Source organism: Rhamphochromis sp. 'chilingali', assembly GCF_963969265.1.
Source record: "Rhamphochromis sp. 'chilingali' genome assembly, chromosome: 21".
In the NCBI taxonomy this organism is placed as follows: Eukaryota; Metazoa; Chordata; class Actinopteri; order Cichliformes; family Cichlidae; genus Rhamphochromis; species Rhamphochromis sp. 'chilingali'.
Window position 1 is genome coordinate 14,990,504 of NC_137949.1, and position 16,463 is coordinate 15,006,966.

The 16,463-nt window shown below is 41.8% G+C and overlaps 1 long non-coding RNA gene across 1 annotated transcript; it reads right to left on the reverse strand.

Annotated features, from left to right (window-relative positions):
* Window positions 1–5,239: 5,239 nt before the first annotated feature.
* On the reverse strand, window positions 5,240–8,776 carry LOC308389175. Its single transcript, XR_013970238.1, has 4 exons — window positions 8,482–8,776; window positions 8,300–8,366; window positions 6,884–7,130; window positions 5,240–6,801 (listed from the first exon to the last, which is right to left on the reverse strand). It is a non-coding gene; the product is annotated as an uncharacterized lncRNA (long non-coding RNA).
* Between the last annotated feature and the right edge of the window lie 7,687 nt (window positions 8,777–16,463).

The following is a 16,463-nucleotide window of genomic DNA, read 5'->3' on the forward strand; positions in this document are numbered from 1 at the left end:
AGTATCTACACAATAAAGCAGGACGCTCTGCTTGTTTAGTCTCCCACATATACACGCCTCATATATGTAGGATTAGCCTGCAGTATTTATTTCGACATCATGACTGAAGCATTTTTTTAATCCTAAACATAAATCCGGTGATATGACGTTATTATATGATGCTGTTTGTGTTTTGTTTTGTTTTTTCTAGGTCTGCATGTTATTGACTTAAGCAGTGATTCAAAGATCAGTCAGTCAGTGATGTATATGTAAACCTTACATGCACACTGCTGTCTCTGCAGTTCACTTTGATAGAATTTCCTTCAAGTGTGTCATAAGTGACTGGCTTTCATGCTTACTTTGGCTTTCTACTGTGTGTTGATGCTCTAACCCCAAATCTGTTTCCTTAGATATGTCCAGTAAAAAACGATGTTCTAGCTATCAGTGTCTCACACTAGATATTTTCCTCACTTTCGGCAGCAGAAGAGCTTCAACGTGGCTTTCGGCTTGATGGTCAGCTGCCTGTCAGGCCTCTCCACCCAGCCCTCCTGTTTTCAGCTCTTCAGTCCGAGCCCAGTGAAAGAGATCCTAGTTTATCAGTGTCTTCTTGAAAACGATCATCTCCTTCTCTACACCTTTCGCTGCCTCTATCAGGCACTCCCTGATGCTCTTTCAAGCTCTTATCTCTCATCCCTCCAGCCCCCTCTCTGCACTTTCTGCACCTCTTCACTATCTTTCATACTTCAGATTTTTTTTTCTTTATATGTTGAGCCTTTTGTTGGTCAAGTAAACTTACTGTGAAAGTGGCACTGTCACTTTAAACTCTTCCTTCTTTTCTCCCTGTTGTGCAAGGTTCACATTAAATGGTCTACACTAGCAGTATGTAGTGCTTTTAAATCTTAGCAGTTCTAAAGAGTACTTTAAAATCTGTTGCCCGCTCACCTATAAGAAACACTTACTGACCTGCCATCAAGATAAGCCTTCAGTTTCTATTCCTAGGACACTTTAGGTATTTCCACTTAATAATAATGCAGACTTCCACTTAACAGTTAAGTTAACTGTTAAGTGGAAATCTGCATTATTCCACAGCAGTTTTATGATGCACACTCTGAAAGCAGCACAATTTTCAGGTGCCACTTCTTTCCAGTAGTTTTCCTTGTCCAGAATCCTACTGTGGATCTTTGTGTATCATTTAAATAGGTCAGCACATACAACATATTCCTTTATTTCAGTGTTGGGAAAAAGGATTTGCCCCCTTCCTGATTAACTAGATTTTGCATGTTTGATTCAATAAAAATTTTCAGACTATCAAACAAACAAATTTCAGTATCAGAAAAAGATAACCTGGGTGGATACAAAATGCAGACAAGGAAACTGTGGAAAAGATTACATTAATGGGACGGTTCCAAGGAGAAACGCGCTGAACTCAAACACTCGTTTCACATTTTCCAAAAAACATCTTGATAATCTGCAAGATTTTTGGCCCAATGCATCTGACATAAAATTAACACAGAATTTCATAAAAATAGCATCATAACAACAGTCAATGACTGTGACACTCAGTCATACAAACATTTAGGCTCGATAGCTGTGTGTTTACATGCCAGTGAAGCATCTTTAGTGCAACACAACTTGTATATACCAGGGAAAGAATATCAAAAGGCACTATAAGAAATTATAATTGATACTGATTGATATTGATATTATTTAATGTTTCTTAGTTGTATTGATCTCCTCCTGTCTGATCTTTCTATTATTCCGCTATTGTGCAGAGATGTGGAGCTCTACCACCACCCAGTGCTTTGTACTGGACCTGCAGGGTGCTGAAACAGCAGATGAATCAGCAACAAAGGGATCTGTTTACCTGCAGGGCTGAGATTCATAGTTTTTTGTTTAAAACAAAAAAACTTCATGTCCACTGAGACTGAGAGCTGACTGAATGCATTTACCACACAATAGCTCACTGAGCTTTCTTTAGTTTCCATTTAAAAATTGTTGAGGGTGAACATTGCCTCCACATAAATACAGGGTTCTTTTTAATCAGTGACATCAATCAAGTTGCCCTTGTTTCTTTTAGCTTTAATTTTCTTTTTTGCTGGCAGGTTGTCAGCTTGGTGGCATAAAAATAGTCCCAGTGGTCATCTAGACAGGTTGTTGTCTGAGTGGTGAAATCTCACAACCTGATGAGTATTCAGAGAAAGACACCGTCACATCTGCAAGCAATCAAAGCACCGACATAGAGTGTGTAAGGATGTCATTGATTAGAAGACTGCAACAAGGGAGCCAGACTCTTGTTAATGCCCACACAGGCAAGCACAACAAATGGTTTTCTTATTGTTTACTCTGCAGTCATTCGATTTTCACCACTTACATGTGGCTGCAATCTACATTGCTCTGGGTTTTTCTGTTTTTTGTTGTTGCTTTTGCAGAAACAAATTCATCACTGGGGAAAGCACTTAACTTTACTACAGACTAACACCTGAAGCATCATTATAGTATCAGCATGAGAGCCATAATAACTTCCATCAGACTCTGCAGGTGTAAATAAAACAGATTATCTCACAAATGCAAATTCAGAGTTTAGGCACATCCCTCCCGCACATTGGTATTCAAACACATTAAGCCTCATTTGATGTGGTGTACTTTAATTTATGAAGGATCAAAGTATGTTTTGCCCTCTGGTTGGGGTGAAAAAAATCAGGCAGCATGTGGGATTAAGTGTCTTGCTCAAGGACACTTCTGTAAAAAAGCCAGGCCGTCTGCTAAAAAGCTGATCTCGCAAGCCACGAGGAAATGCTTCAGCTTGGTTAGCACGTGGATGGAACAACTAATACCCATTTGGCAATTTGCACTCATTACAGGCAATTGATTTGTAGTGGACTGTTGAAAATATTCCCATAGAAAATGCATACAATTAATTCTGTGGATTATCTCTTCAGTTCCATTGTACTAGGCACAAATTCTGAAAAGAGATTATTAATTTGGAACGCTCTGAGTGGCACAAATTCCATTCAGCTCGTCTAAAAACCTAAAAATTAAAAACACTCAAAACTACCTACATGAAAAGCTATCACTAGAGGTCACTTTGATAACTGCCAGCTCAAATAACCAGACGGGAGGGAGGCATGTAATTGATCTGTGGGATTTCTGTGATTTTAGTCCCAAAAAGTCCCAAAAAATGTTTTTCATGGTTTTTGGTTTGTTCACAATTTAACTTTTATTAATTTCTTTCCATTTTTGAAAGCTTTGGTTTTTCTGGTGTTTGTCTTACCTAATATATGTGAAGTTGTAGAGCAGGGGTAGGCAACTCCAGGCCTCGCGTGCCTGTGTCCTGCAGGTTTTAGATCGCACCCTGGGTTAACACACCTGAATCAAATGATTAGTTCATTACCAGGCTTCTGGAGAACTTCAGAAATGCTGAGGAGTCACTTGAGGCCTGGAGTTGCCTACCCCTGTTGTAGAGCCACATTGAAACCACAAGCCACTGTACTCCAAATGCTAATCCCAAACCCAGATAAATGAGAAAGGTTGCATCAGCGAGTTTTAAAATCTTTGCCAAATCAAATATGCAGATCATCACAAATGAGACTTCCATGCTGGGCTCAGATTAACAACATCCACCACTGGAGCTCTTACTTAGCAGGGTGCCAGAAGAAATTATGCTAAGGAAGATGCATGGTGGTGACCCCCTGAAGGAAGCAACGAGGAGCAGAAGGAGAGGAGGACAAAGACGCTTTGATCTGGATGTCTGTGTCTGAGGGTGGTCTGCATCCACAGGTCACACAGTGTGTTTGCTTTGTTTACTGATCTCCATCATCTGAATAAAAGCAGTTTCAAGTTAATATAACTGTTACAGGTGAAATCTGTCATTTACAAAAGCACTAAGATCATTTCGGTGCTGTAGCACCTGAAAAATTGGGGTCAGATGTCTCCTGCCTGCATTTGCCATGTGTCTAAACCTTGATTGGATTCCAACCGGGGTAAACTGGATTAATTGGACATAGTTTAGAAAGACACTAAGCTCTGTGTGTGTGTGTGTGTGTGTGTGTGTGTGTGTGTGTGTGTGTGTGTGTGTGTGTGTGTGTGTGTGTGTGTGCGCAACCAAACAGTCACTCTAACAAAGCTTAGCTTTTGCACAGAGGCCTTAATGGTAAAGCAGCTCTGAGTAATAGGTGTGATTGCCCACCAAACAGCATTTGAGAGCACTAGAATAAGAGACTGTCTGGTGTAATAAGACATAAATTAAGCCCTTTGGTGAGAACTCCAAGCAACTCGTTTGACAAACTGCAGGTACAGCTCATTACCTGACAGTACTGTCCCTGAAAAAAGCGTGCTGGAGCAGTATGACATAATGTAGATGCCTCTAAGCAATGACCTCAAAGGGAGGATTATTACATGTTACAGAGAAGGAAATCTGGTCCAGAGTGCACCAGCATGAGACTGAAGTGAAGGTCCCCAATGATCTGAAGCATACAGCTAAGACTGTACTGGAAGGGAAGGCAGAAGGCTCTCGCTGATCAGGCAGAAAGGGATAAACTGCCCGATCCAAAGACAGCTTAACATTGTAATCACTGTCAAATGGGCTTCTAGAAAGAACAAAATATGGGCTCTGAATCTAAAAATTAACAACTCAAATCTTCAACAGAAATGTCCAGAAACATACTTTTACATCATTGGTTGTTAAGTGTAGAATTATAGGGGAAAAGGGCAGTTTTCTACTTTTAAAAGTTGTGTAGTGTTACTTTAATAATAGGGGGTCAATAAAGCACCTTATGTGTCACTCACACGATTACTTTAATGTTTTTTTTCCTTATTTCTTCTTTCACTGCAGAAAATAACTGCTGTTGTTAAAAAACAAACGTGTCATTTGCTGAACAACATGTAATTTACATTGTAAATGTGTGCCGTTACTAAATCTAATGTGTGTTTTCCTTTCCACTTATGCTTGAATAATCGTATTAAGACAATGTGTAATTACCCAGAAGATGTCCAAACACTAAACTGAGCGTGAGCTGTGGAGACTAAAACATAAGCACTTCATCTTGTTGACAAGTCACCATCAAAGCTTTTATTCCTCTCACGAGAGGAATATTTTAAGGTAGTTTCAGCTTTCATCATTAAAGCTGTGATACAGGGTTTTGCCTTCTCATTATAATACCAAGAAAAAGATGGACTTCAAAGTAAAATAACATAATTAAAATGTTTTATCATTTTATTATAATAAGACTTAACATGTGAAATAAAGTCACCTTTTCTCAGTTTCTCCACTCTGGTCAGTCTTCCCATTATTGAAATGTTAGGTTAAAAAAAATCTTAAGACAGGAAAATTTCTTCAAATCTGAAACAGGCGAAATGGACAGTATGATAGATGAAATTTGCCCATTTTAACATTAAACAAAATAAACTCTGTGAAATTGTTTTTCAAATTAATAGTCCAATGTAACTGAACATAAAAAGTCCCTAAAGCTCCTTTTCATACTCACTTCTGTCTCAGCCTCCCTCACACAGACTTTGGATGCCTGGATGTGGAACTTCCCACCTGAATCCAGTTAGCAGGTGATGTGTTCGGAATTTGAGCCTTCCGGCAGATCAAACTGCTGCCTGAACTCCTGCCACCTATAGAAGCAGCATTCTTTTTTTTCTTCCCCCCCCCCAGTTTCCTGCCTGACAGCTCCTATGGAGAAATGCGCTGAGTGTCCATGGTCAGGTCAAATTGCTCTCCCTCCTCCAGCAGCAGGTAGGAGCCTGCAGAGGATTGGAAAGATGTGTCTCTTCCAAGATTTTTTATTGAAGTTTGCACATAAGCTGTAGGCTGCTGTGCAGATCCTGCAGGTTTCACTGCAGGAGATCCTGCTGGCAGGGCAAAGGTTTCACTTCTGGCTGCAGACGGCATGCAGACCAAGAGGAGTTCATGAATGGACTGAGGACAGCATGGAGTCCCTGAGCAAAGTGTCTTTGGGCTGGTGTTCAATGTGTGTTTATTTCTGAGTCAATGAACTTTCTAGACATTACTACAACTCTCCACTGTGTGGAGCCAATGCCACTGGATCAGTACTGTCTCAATTTCATGGTAAATCATAGGACATTTAAATGAAGATTTGTGACACATATTGGAGGATTTCTTCACAGTTTTAATTCAAATCACTCATGGATGGAAACTACTGAAAACCTTAGAAAAAAATTTTTTTAAACACCTCTGAAGAGACCTAACTAAATGGTGCAGAACACCAACCTGCCCACTGCTCTCACTCAATGAGCCTTTTGCTCCGTGATCTTCCTCAAGTATTCCACTTTTTTCTTTTGGCTACGATTCTCAGTTTTCCACTGAATAACATGACACATCCATCATCTGGGCTGGTCATTTAGATGGAGTGTTGAATGCACGGGAGAGGCCCTCTGTCTCAACATCCACCCATGCTCAGTTTTTTCCGGAGTCAGCAGCAGCTCCAGGAACAGCCCCAGATCTCAGGGAAACTTTCAGTCATGGAAACAAACGTGAGCAGGTTACTTTAACATGACAAACCAGAGGTCAGTCTGACAGCGACCTCTGGTTTGTCCTCACCTCCTGCTTGGCGTTGTTCTTCTCCATCAGCATCCTGATGTTCTGCTGCAGCTCAGTGACCTGCGTGGCCTTCTCAGCCAGACTCTTCCTCACCGCCTCCACCTCCATCTTGGCCTCATCCAGCCACCCCAAAGGTCGGGCACCTGTCACTCGCGGTGTCGCAGCAGCTCCAGACGTTCCTCCTCTGCCAAAAACTCGGCGCAGACTCACTTCTCCAGCTAAGCCGCCTCCAGCGCTTTGTGGAGGATCCACACCGGCTCCTGCAGCAGGCGGTGTGTTTGTGACTATTTTCTGTGGCAGCAGGGATCAATAAAGTTTTATGATTACCGAACAACTGATCACCTTCTTAGCTTTGACCTCCTCCATCAGCATCTCTTTCTCCTGCTGCAGGTGGTCTCTCCAGTCTGAGGACTGAGACACCATGTCTCTATGATGGACGCGCTGTGAGCCTTCACCCTCCAGCTACAACTCTCAAACAGTGATGGTGATTCCCTGCCATCTGCGAGGGGTACCTGATCAGCTGCATTGAGCAATGGGAGGGGAACGAAGGGGCTCAGAGGCCCAGAGGGAGTGCTGAGGGTGGGAGGAGCTGAGAAGTGAGAGAGAAGGATTAAAAGAAGTCACACGCCTGGATGTTGAAGCGCGTAAAGAAACTGATGGTGGTCATTTACAGGACAAACACAGACCAACAAGCTCTAAATAAAAACCCGATGACTGAAGAGGACCACGGCCCAAATCAGGTACCAAATATTCAGTACAGGTGAGTCACAGTTCAGGCTGATGTTTATGTCTCAGGTCTGAAGTCAAAATGAAGAAGAACCAGTCCCAGTTCAAGTCCAACTTGAAGTCACAGGTAACTATACTGTAGATGCATCTTTCTCCTTCCACACCTAATAGGCACCGCAGGCCTCATCTTTATTTCATCTATCTAAACATCTAAACGTTGCCTTATTATCTCAAAGTAAAGGCCTTACAGTATTAGAGAGACCTCAGTGATTGCATGAACCCCCATGTGGAACACTTTATGACAGAAGGAAGATGCATCAAACAGAAGCAGGATTAGAGTAGGGCAGCAATCTGTCTCAACCAAATGTGGGTGGAAACATTCCTAACATGGTTTGGTTCACTGTCACCTGTCACCTGACACCTACACAACACCAACTACAAGCTTTATTAAAAACAGAAGTCTAATAGTAAAAGCAGAGAGAGTGTTCCTAAATCCAAACTGGGAGCTCGTCTGTTATATTCTGCAAAATTTGGATCAGCTAAAGGCTTTTCAATGAGCTTTAAGAACACCTGACAATAATGAATTCCAACAGTCTATCCTGGAAGTAGAAAATGCGTGAACCAATATTTCAGTTTCCACTTTGAGAGGATGTTCTTAATTTTGGTGATATTGCATATATGAAAGAAAGAAGTCCTACATATTTGTCTAATGTGATCACTAAAGGACAAATCCTGGTTATAAATGACTCCAAGACTCCTCACAGGACTGCTGGAGGCCAAGGTAACACCATTTAGAGTAAGGATCTGTTTGGACACCATCTTTTTGAGGTTGTTATGGTCGAGTACAATTAAAAAAAAAAACTGTTGAAGGCATTTTTCACACTCAAAATGTGTTTTTTGTGTGAGGGTTACATTTAGGTGTAGGGTCAGTGTTAGTCATTCATTTTTGATGGTTAGGGTAAGCAGCTAGGGAAAGCATTATGTCAATGGGATGTCCCCACAAGGATAGCAAACGAGATGTGTGTGTGTTACCTGGTTGGAGCCTTCAGCTTCTTGCGGATGCCGATGTAGATCTTTAAGGATTCTTAGGTTTGATGCTCTGCAGACACAGACGGTGAGACTTTTGTTTTTTACTGTTCTTTTACTGAGATTTGTTGGTTTTAGGTTCTTATTTTCAAGTCTTATTAGCAATGAGTGGTGAAAACAGCACCTACCACACAGCACTGTCAGGCCACTTGCTGAGCTTTTGAGAACAGAAACTCTAGTAGTTTTAGCGGCTAATGGTGGTGAAATCCCATGTGATGGGTGGATAGAGACAGAATTCTTTTTGGACTGTAACCCTGAAAATGGAGGGGAGGGAGGGAGGGATGTTACCTTCAGAAAGAATTAAACTGAGACTCTCCATCCTTGCCAGCAAAATCTCTGTGAAGTGTGGTGAGCGATCGTGGCTCAAGAGTTGGAGCCACGATCCACGACAAGGCGAGTTGGAGTTCGCCTTGTAATCGGAAGGTTGCCGGTTCGAGCCCCGGCTTGGACAGTCTCGGTCGTTGTGTCCTTGGGCAAGACACTTCACCCGTTGCCTACTGGTGGTGGTCAGAGGGCCCGGTGGCGCCAGTGTCCGGCAGCCTCGCCTCTGTCAGTGCGCCCCATGGTGGCTGTGGCTACAATGTGGCTTGCCATCACCAGTGTGTGAATGTGTGTGTGAATGGGTGGATGACTGGATGTGTAAAGCGCTTTGGGGGTCCTTAGGGACTAGTAAAGCGCTATACAAATACAGGCCAAATCCAATGCTTGTTTGCAGTGACCCTAGTGTTGCACAACTGCCCATTATTGGATTTAATGCAATAGAGGAAGTTGTGAGTAAATGGAGCAAGCAAATGTTAGAAAAATCAGCCAGATCCTGTCATTAAACACTGCTAAATCAGTGCTAAAACTATTGCAATTACCAGACCAAATCCAAAGTGTGGGCAAACTACCAGCAGGAAAGAGGGGACTATGTCTGGCTGCTGAACACATTACTACCACATATGTCCGTGCACACATTGGAGCCCAGTTTTCAGGACAGAGTCTGTTGTTTGTCCCAAATGAACCATCACAGTTGCCTGAGGGTCTTGTCATTCAAGAGGGACTGGTCACAATAACGGAGGGCAGGTCAGTGTACATCCCAGTCGCGATTGCTAATACCAACAAGCGGAATGTCAACTTAATTCCTCACACTGTTCTAGTACATCTGGAAGAAATAAAAGCAGTGTACTCCATTACCCCTGAAAAGACACAAGACTTGGTGGAGCAGATTTCTTCACAACCTCCTATAGTAGTAGTAGTATTTATTTATTGTCATTGTCAAGAACAATGAAATTGCGTTTGGGGCTTCCATACAACCCAAAAAAAGAAGAAAATAATAAATACCCCTTAAAACCCAAGTGTACATATTTAACCCAGTGTGACTCCAATGCAATAAGACAATCCTTAGCAATAATGTTCGTAGAAATTCAGACAAAGATCTGAGAAACATGACAAAATACAACAATGCAACCCATTCAATATTATTGTACTGTGAGATATGATATCAGATATGATAGTTATCTATTTAAGAAAGAGGGGGGGGGGGCAGGAGGGGGAAGAGAATAAAGATATGATGCACCAATGCAGACCAGTTCATTGCTATTAAGAAGTTGGATATGGTTATTGTCCGTGAGAGGGGGGCAGAGAGTTCAGGAGCCTCACAGCCTGTGGATACAGGCTGTTGGCCAGTCTGGATGTTCTGGCCTGTATAGACCTGTACCTTCTCCCTGAGGGCAGCAGATGGAAAAGGTGGCGCGCAGGGTGATGTTGGTCCCGCAGGATACTGTGCACCCTCCTCAGACAACGAGTGGGGAAGATATTACTGATCTCTGGCAGACTTGTTCCAATAATTCTGCCAGCTTCTTTCACCACCCGCTGGAGTGCTTGCTGATCGGCCTTGGTGCAGCTGGGGAACCACACTAGAAATCCATACGTCAGAACGCTGCTGATGGCACAGTTGTAGAAGTTCAACATCAGAGATCTGGGAATGTGTGCGCTCCGCAGTCTCCTCAGGTAGTAGAGGCGCTGTTGGGCCTTCCGTGCAACTGAGGTGATATGGTTGCCCCAGGACAGGTCCTCGGTCACAGTTACCCCCAAGAATTTAAAACTGCTCACCCTCTCCACCGCCTCACTGCCAATGAAGAGAGGCAGATGGTTGTTATGACCCCTCTTCCGGAAATCTACAATGATCTCCTTGGTCTTTTTGGTGTTTAAGACCAAGTTATTGTCGTGGCACCATGACTCTAGTTGTTGCACCTCTGTCCTATAGTTTGTCTCATCATTGTTGGATATAAGTCCGAGCACTGTAGTGTCATCTGCAAACTTAACAATGAGATTGGACGCGCAGGAGGAAATACAGTCATGGGTGAAGGGGTGAATACAGGTGAATGAGGTTATAAACACACCCTCCTCCTGCCATAAGCCACCTCAGTGGGACCCTCCAGTTAAATTGGACAGAGATACCAAAACCATGGTGTCAAACTCAACCCACAGAAATGTGACATTTTCAAGAGAAAGGTACGTTTCCTGGGTCGGATGGTGTCCGAAGAGGGTTATATCATGGACCCAGCAGAAATAGCTCCTGTACAAGCTCTCAGAGATAAACTACCATGCTCCACTACATCCCAAACTTTTCAAAAGTGGCAAAACCCCTGTACCAGTTGCTGACACTGCCTCGAGATAAAGCACTACCACCAGTGCCTAGGAAAAAGGGGAAAGTGGTTAAGGCAAAGCCAAAAGGTCGATCACCGCCGAACTCCAACAGACAAAAAAGACCGTGACGACACTCAGAAGAAAACAATGGAAATGTTCAACATCACAGAAAATAGCATAAAAGCAGTGACCTCAAAGAAGACAGACATCTCCTGAACTTACACAGACCTCTAACACAGTTGACCCCAACATGGAAGTGCCAGCTGGTATTTCACAGAAAACAACAGACAGCGTAAACAACATAGTACAACATTCTTCTGATATAACAATAATAATAATAATGTTGATAATACCAAGAATGTCACGATTATTCAAGTTGACCTCCCTAAAAACCTGAGATTCAATGAGGAGCCCAGAACTCCAATAGACAAGAAAGACCATGACAACACTCACGCTGTAGATAAAGCAGGAACCTCTTTGGAAAATGATGCAACTTGAACTCTGTGTCAAATACTGAGCTTCAGTAAAGATTCAAGTTGTTATTTATATTTCCTATCACCTTAAATGTTCACTCAAAGACAAGTATCTTTTTCAGTGTGAATATATATAAGAGACAAATATTGTTCTTTTAATATTTTGGCACTACTAAATTTGGCTCAATGCTTACATATATGTGTAAAAAGAAAATTTACAAGCTGTGATACAGAATAGATATCAGAGCCTTAAACAGGCTGACTTCTGCTAAATGGGTCAAACTGGGCAGAAAGTACACAAACACATAACATCCTTATAGAATAAATGGTAAATGGCCTGTATTTGTATAGTGCTTTTCTAGTCCCTAACGACCCCAAAGCGCTTTACACAACCAGTCATTCACACACTGGTGATGGCAAGCTACATTGCAGCCACAGCCACCCTGAGGCGCACTGACAGAGGCGAGGCTGCCGGACACTGGCGCCACCGGGCCCTCTGACCACCACCAGTAGGCAACGGGTGAAGTGTCTTGCCCAAGGACACAACGACCAAGACTGTCCAAGACGGGGCTCAAACCGGCAACCTTCCGATTACAAGGCAAACTCCCAACTCTTGAGCCACGATCACCCCGATTGCCTACAGTGTCACAATATCATGTGACACTATAGATAAACTTACCTCAAAATATATAGAGCATATAAACAATTACAGCAATATGATACAACAAACACAGCAGTACCGCTAATCCAAAATACTCAGTTTCATATAACTAAAACATGGACATTTGTTTTTAGGTCCATTCTGCTGCTGATACATACTTTAGGTTTCTGAATATTAAACTTGTTACTGCCTTTCATAGTGTTTAACTTGAAGGCCCTGAGTACTTTCTCCTACACTGAAAACACTTGAATGATAAAATTATTTTTAACATTACCTACTAAGACTGATTCAGGAGGAACAGTCTGTCTATTAAGGGTGGGTTATGATTAAAATCGATTCTAGCTTGGATAACGTGATATCGATTCATTAAAATCCTGAATCGATTTTTAAATATAAATTTATGTTGCCCGAAATGCCAGAATCTCAGGTTAAACCTCACAAAATTTTGACAACCACCAAACAGCTAAAACAGTAAATGAGAGCAGGTACACGGGTTCTGCACAAAGACGTAGACACAGAGCGCAGACCCGACGCATCAGAATCTGTGAGATGTCGGCTTTCTCACCCGACAGCATGTACACGGAAACGCGGTCGGGGCTGAAAGTCGACAGCTCGCTGATTCTGATGTGTGGGGTCCGCGCTCTTTATTTACGCATTTTTTGCGCTAGATTCTAAAACTGCAGGTTTTGCTTTACTCTGCTTCACTTCAGCAGCATCAGGTAATGTTAATATGGTGATTAGTTTTCTTCAGTTTTTGATATACTGCAGGATATTTTTAATGTTATCTGCTATAAAAACCCAGGCCAGGAACATCTCCTTCATGTTTTTCTGTGTTTTATCCTGAGTTACTTTGACACAAATCATGGAGCTGGGCTGTCATATAATAGAAGGAAGGATGGACGGAAAAATGTACCGAGACATTCTTGATAAAAAAAAATTTGCTTCCATCTACAAGGATGATGCAGATTCAATTCAATTCAATTTTATTTATATAGCGCCAAATCACAACATAAGTCGCCTCAAGGCGCTTCGTAGATACAGAGAAAAACCCAACAATCATATGACCCCCTATGAGCAAGCACTTTGGCAACAGTGGGAAGGAAAAACTCCCTTTTAACAGGAAGAAACCTCCGGCAGAACCAGGCTCAGGGAGGGGCGGGGCCATCTGCTGCGACCGGTTGGGGTGAGAGAAGGAAGACAGGATAAAAAACATGCTGTGGAAGAGAGACAGAGGTTAATAACAGATATGATTCAATGCAGAAAGGTCTGTTAATACATAGTGAGTGAGAAAGGTGACTGGAAAGGAAAAACTCAATGCATCATGGGAATCCCCCGGCAACCTATGTCTATTGCAGCATAACTAAGGGAGGATTCAGGGTCACCTGGCCCAGCCCTAACTATATGCTTTAGCAAAAAGGAAAGTTTTAAGCCTAATCTTAAAAGTAGAGATAGTGTCTGTCTCCCGAATCCAAACTGGAAGCTGGTTCCACAGAAGAGGGGCCTGAAAACTGAAGGCTCTCCCTCCCATTCTACTTTTAAATACTCTAGGAACAACAAGTAGGCCTGCAGAGCGAGAGCGAAGTGCTCTAACAGGGTGATATGGTACTACAAGGTCATTAAGATAAGATGGGGCTTGGTTATTTAAGACCTTGTATGTGAGGAGCAGGATTTTGAATTCAATTCTGGATTTAACAGGAAGCCAATGAAGGGAAGCCAAAACAGGAGAAATATGCTCTCTCTTTCTAGTCCCTGTCAGTACTCTTGCTGCAGCATTTTGGATTAGCTGAAGGCTTTTCAGTGAGTTTTTTGGACATCGTGATAATAATGAATTACAGTAGTCCAGCCTGGGAGTAATAAATGCATGAACTAGTTTTTCAGCGTCACTCTGAGACAGGATATTTCTAATTTTAGAGATGTTGCGCAAATGGAAGAACGCAGTCTTACATATTTGTTTAATATGTGCATTGAAGGACATATCCTGGTCAAAAATGACTCCAAGGTTCCTCACAGCGTTACTGGAGGCCAAGGTAATGTCATCCAGAGTAAGAATCTGGTTAGATACCATATTTCTAGGCTTTTCAGGGCCGAGTACAATAACCTCAGTTTTATCTGAATTAAGAAGCAGAAAGTTAGCGGCCATCCAGGTCTTTATGTCTTTAAGACATTCCTGCAGTTTAACTAATTGGTGTGTGTTATCTGGCTTCATGGACAGATAGAGCTGGGTGTCATCTGCATAGCAGTGAAAATGTATGCTATGTCTTCTAATGATACTGCCTACGGGAAGCAGGTATAATGTAAACAGAATTGGTCCTAGCACTGAACCCTGTGGAACTCCATAATTAACCTCAGTGTGTGAAGAGGACTCTCCATTTACATGCACAAACTGGAGTCTATTAGATAGATATGATACAAACCACTGCAGTGCAGTACCTGTAATACCTACAGCATGTTCTAATCGCTCTGATGGGATATTATGGTCGACAGTATCGAATGCTGCATTTCTAGCAGGACAAGCACAGAGATGAGTCCACTGTCAGAGGCCATAAGAAGATCATTTGTAACCTTCACTAAAGCTGTTTCTGTGCTGTGATGAGCTCTGAAACCTGACTGAAACTCTTCAAATAAACCATTCCTCTGCAGATGATCTGTTAGCTGTTTGACAACTACTCTTTCAAGGATTTTTTATTTGAAAGGAAGGTTGGAGATTGCAGAGGTGGGACCAAGTCATTGTTTTGCAAGTCTCAAGTAAGTCTCGAGTCTTTATCCTCAAGTCTGAAGTCAAGTCTCAAGTAATGTCACGCAAGTCAGAGTCGAGTCTCAAGTCACTGGTGTAAAAGTCCAAGTAAAGTCACAAGTCTGAAATTTTGAATTTCAAGTCCTTTCGAGTCTTTAAAAAAAAACGAAAAAAAGCATGTTGCAGTTATGCTAAATGTAAATGTTAGACCATGTAATTTTTAAATCTGTGTTTTTCTCAACACATGACAAAATAGTGAACTTAGAAAATATACACAAATTGTGAAATTGCACCTCTTTAAAATGCAGCTCAATTAAACCTAGCTCCAAGAATAATTTTCACCGACAGTTCTGAGATAAGCTGCATGTTATTCTTGGATGCGGTTGCAGGACCGGCTTTAAAATCGCATGACAAAAATATCATACATATTTTTAAAAAAACTGCATCACCAACGTAGCCTGGACAACATTTGCTAGTTAGATGAAGTCAGCTATCTCATCGTAGCATATTTATATGCATATTTATAATTATACGCTTCTTGGAGTGAGCGCATACACTCATGAAGTTTAGTAACTTCCGGTCACTGCAACAAGCCCAGGTACAGTTTACCGACGGATGGGTACAGGACCTTGAAATGCACTGTGTAGAAAGTAAAGACCATCGTACGGATCATAAGTTTACCAGTCTCACAAATCGTCGTCATAAATACACATTCGTTAACCATTTATTAATAGGACCTTTGAGCTCAAGGGTAATTAATTAGTAGTGGAAATAATTTCTGGTAGCATCACAGAAATGTAGCAGTGACAATAATATTGTATGCTGTAATCGTACTGGGCAATTAGTGATACAAAACAACTGTTTTATCCTGTGAATAAAAGTATATGTTTTTGTCAATGTACCATAATAACAGAAGTGAAACGCAATATTGTGTCAGGACAATTCACTATTTATGCACAATAAACACAATAAATAAAGGAGCATAGCGCGACAATTTCTGTTCAGCACCAGACTTGCTTGTAACCTATATCACCAATTATGTTAAGAAAAATGACGCATTAACTACAACAGCAGACTGACCTCTGTGGAAATGCTTGGAGCAGACTAACCTGTGAGCTGGAGTGTTCTGGGACGTTATAATTGGTCTTTGAATGGCTGCAATCCAGTCGCCTTTGTTACTTCGGAAACATGGCTCGAACAATTTCTCTTCAACGACGTAATCCGATAACAACCGATCTCTTTACCCGTCGGCTTCCCGTGGCTGTCATGCGACCGGCTATTGCAGTTAATAATACAACAGCTTCTTGACATTTTTGTGTTTCTTTTTATCGCTGTGTGACTGATTTTAATTGAAAGCCTGCGTGCGCTAGTACCGCTTGCCATGAGTTCCCAGAATCCTTTGCGGTTCTAACCGTGAATGACGTCACATTTTCAATCTCTATATAATATGCATGTTAAATTTTATATTTGGGGTAAAATATCAAGTCTTTTCAAGTAAACCGGTTCAAGTCCAAGTCAAGTCACAAGTCTTAGAACATTTTTTCAAGTCAAGTCTAAAGTCATAAAATTAATGACTCGAGTCTGACTCGAGTCCAAGTCATGTGACTCGAG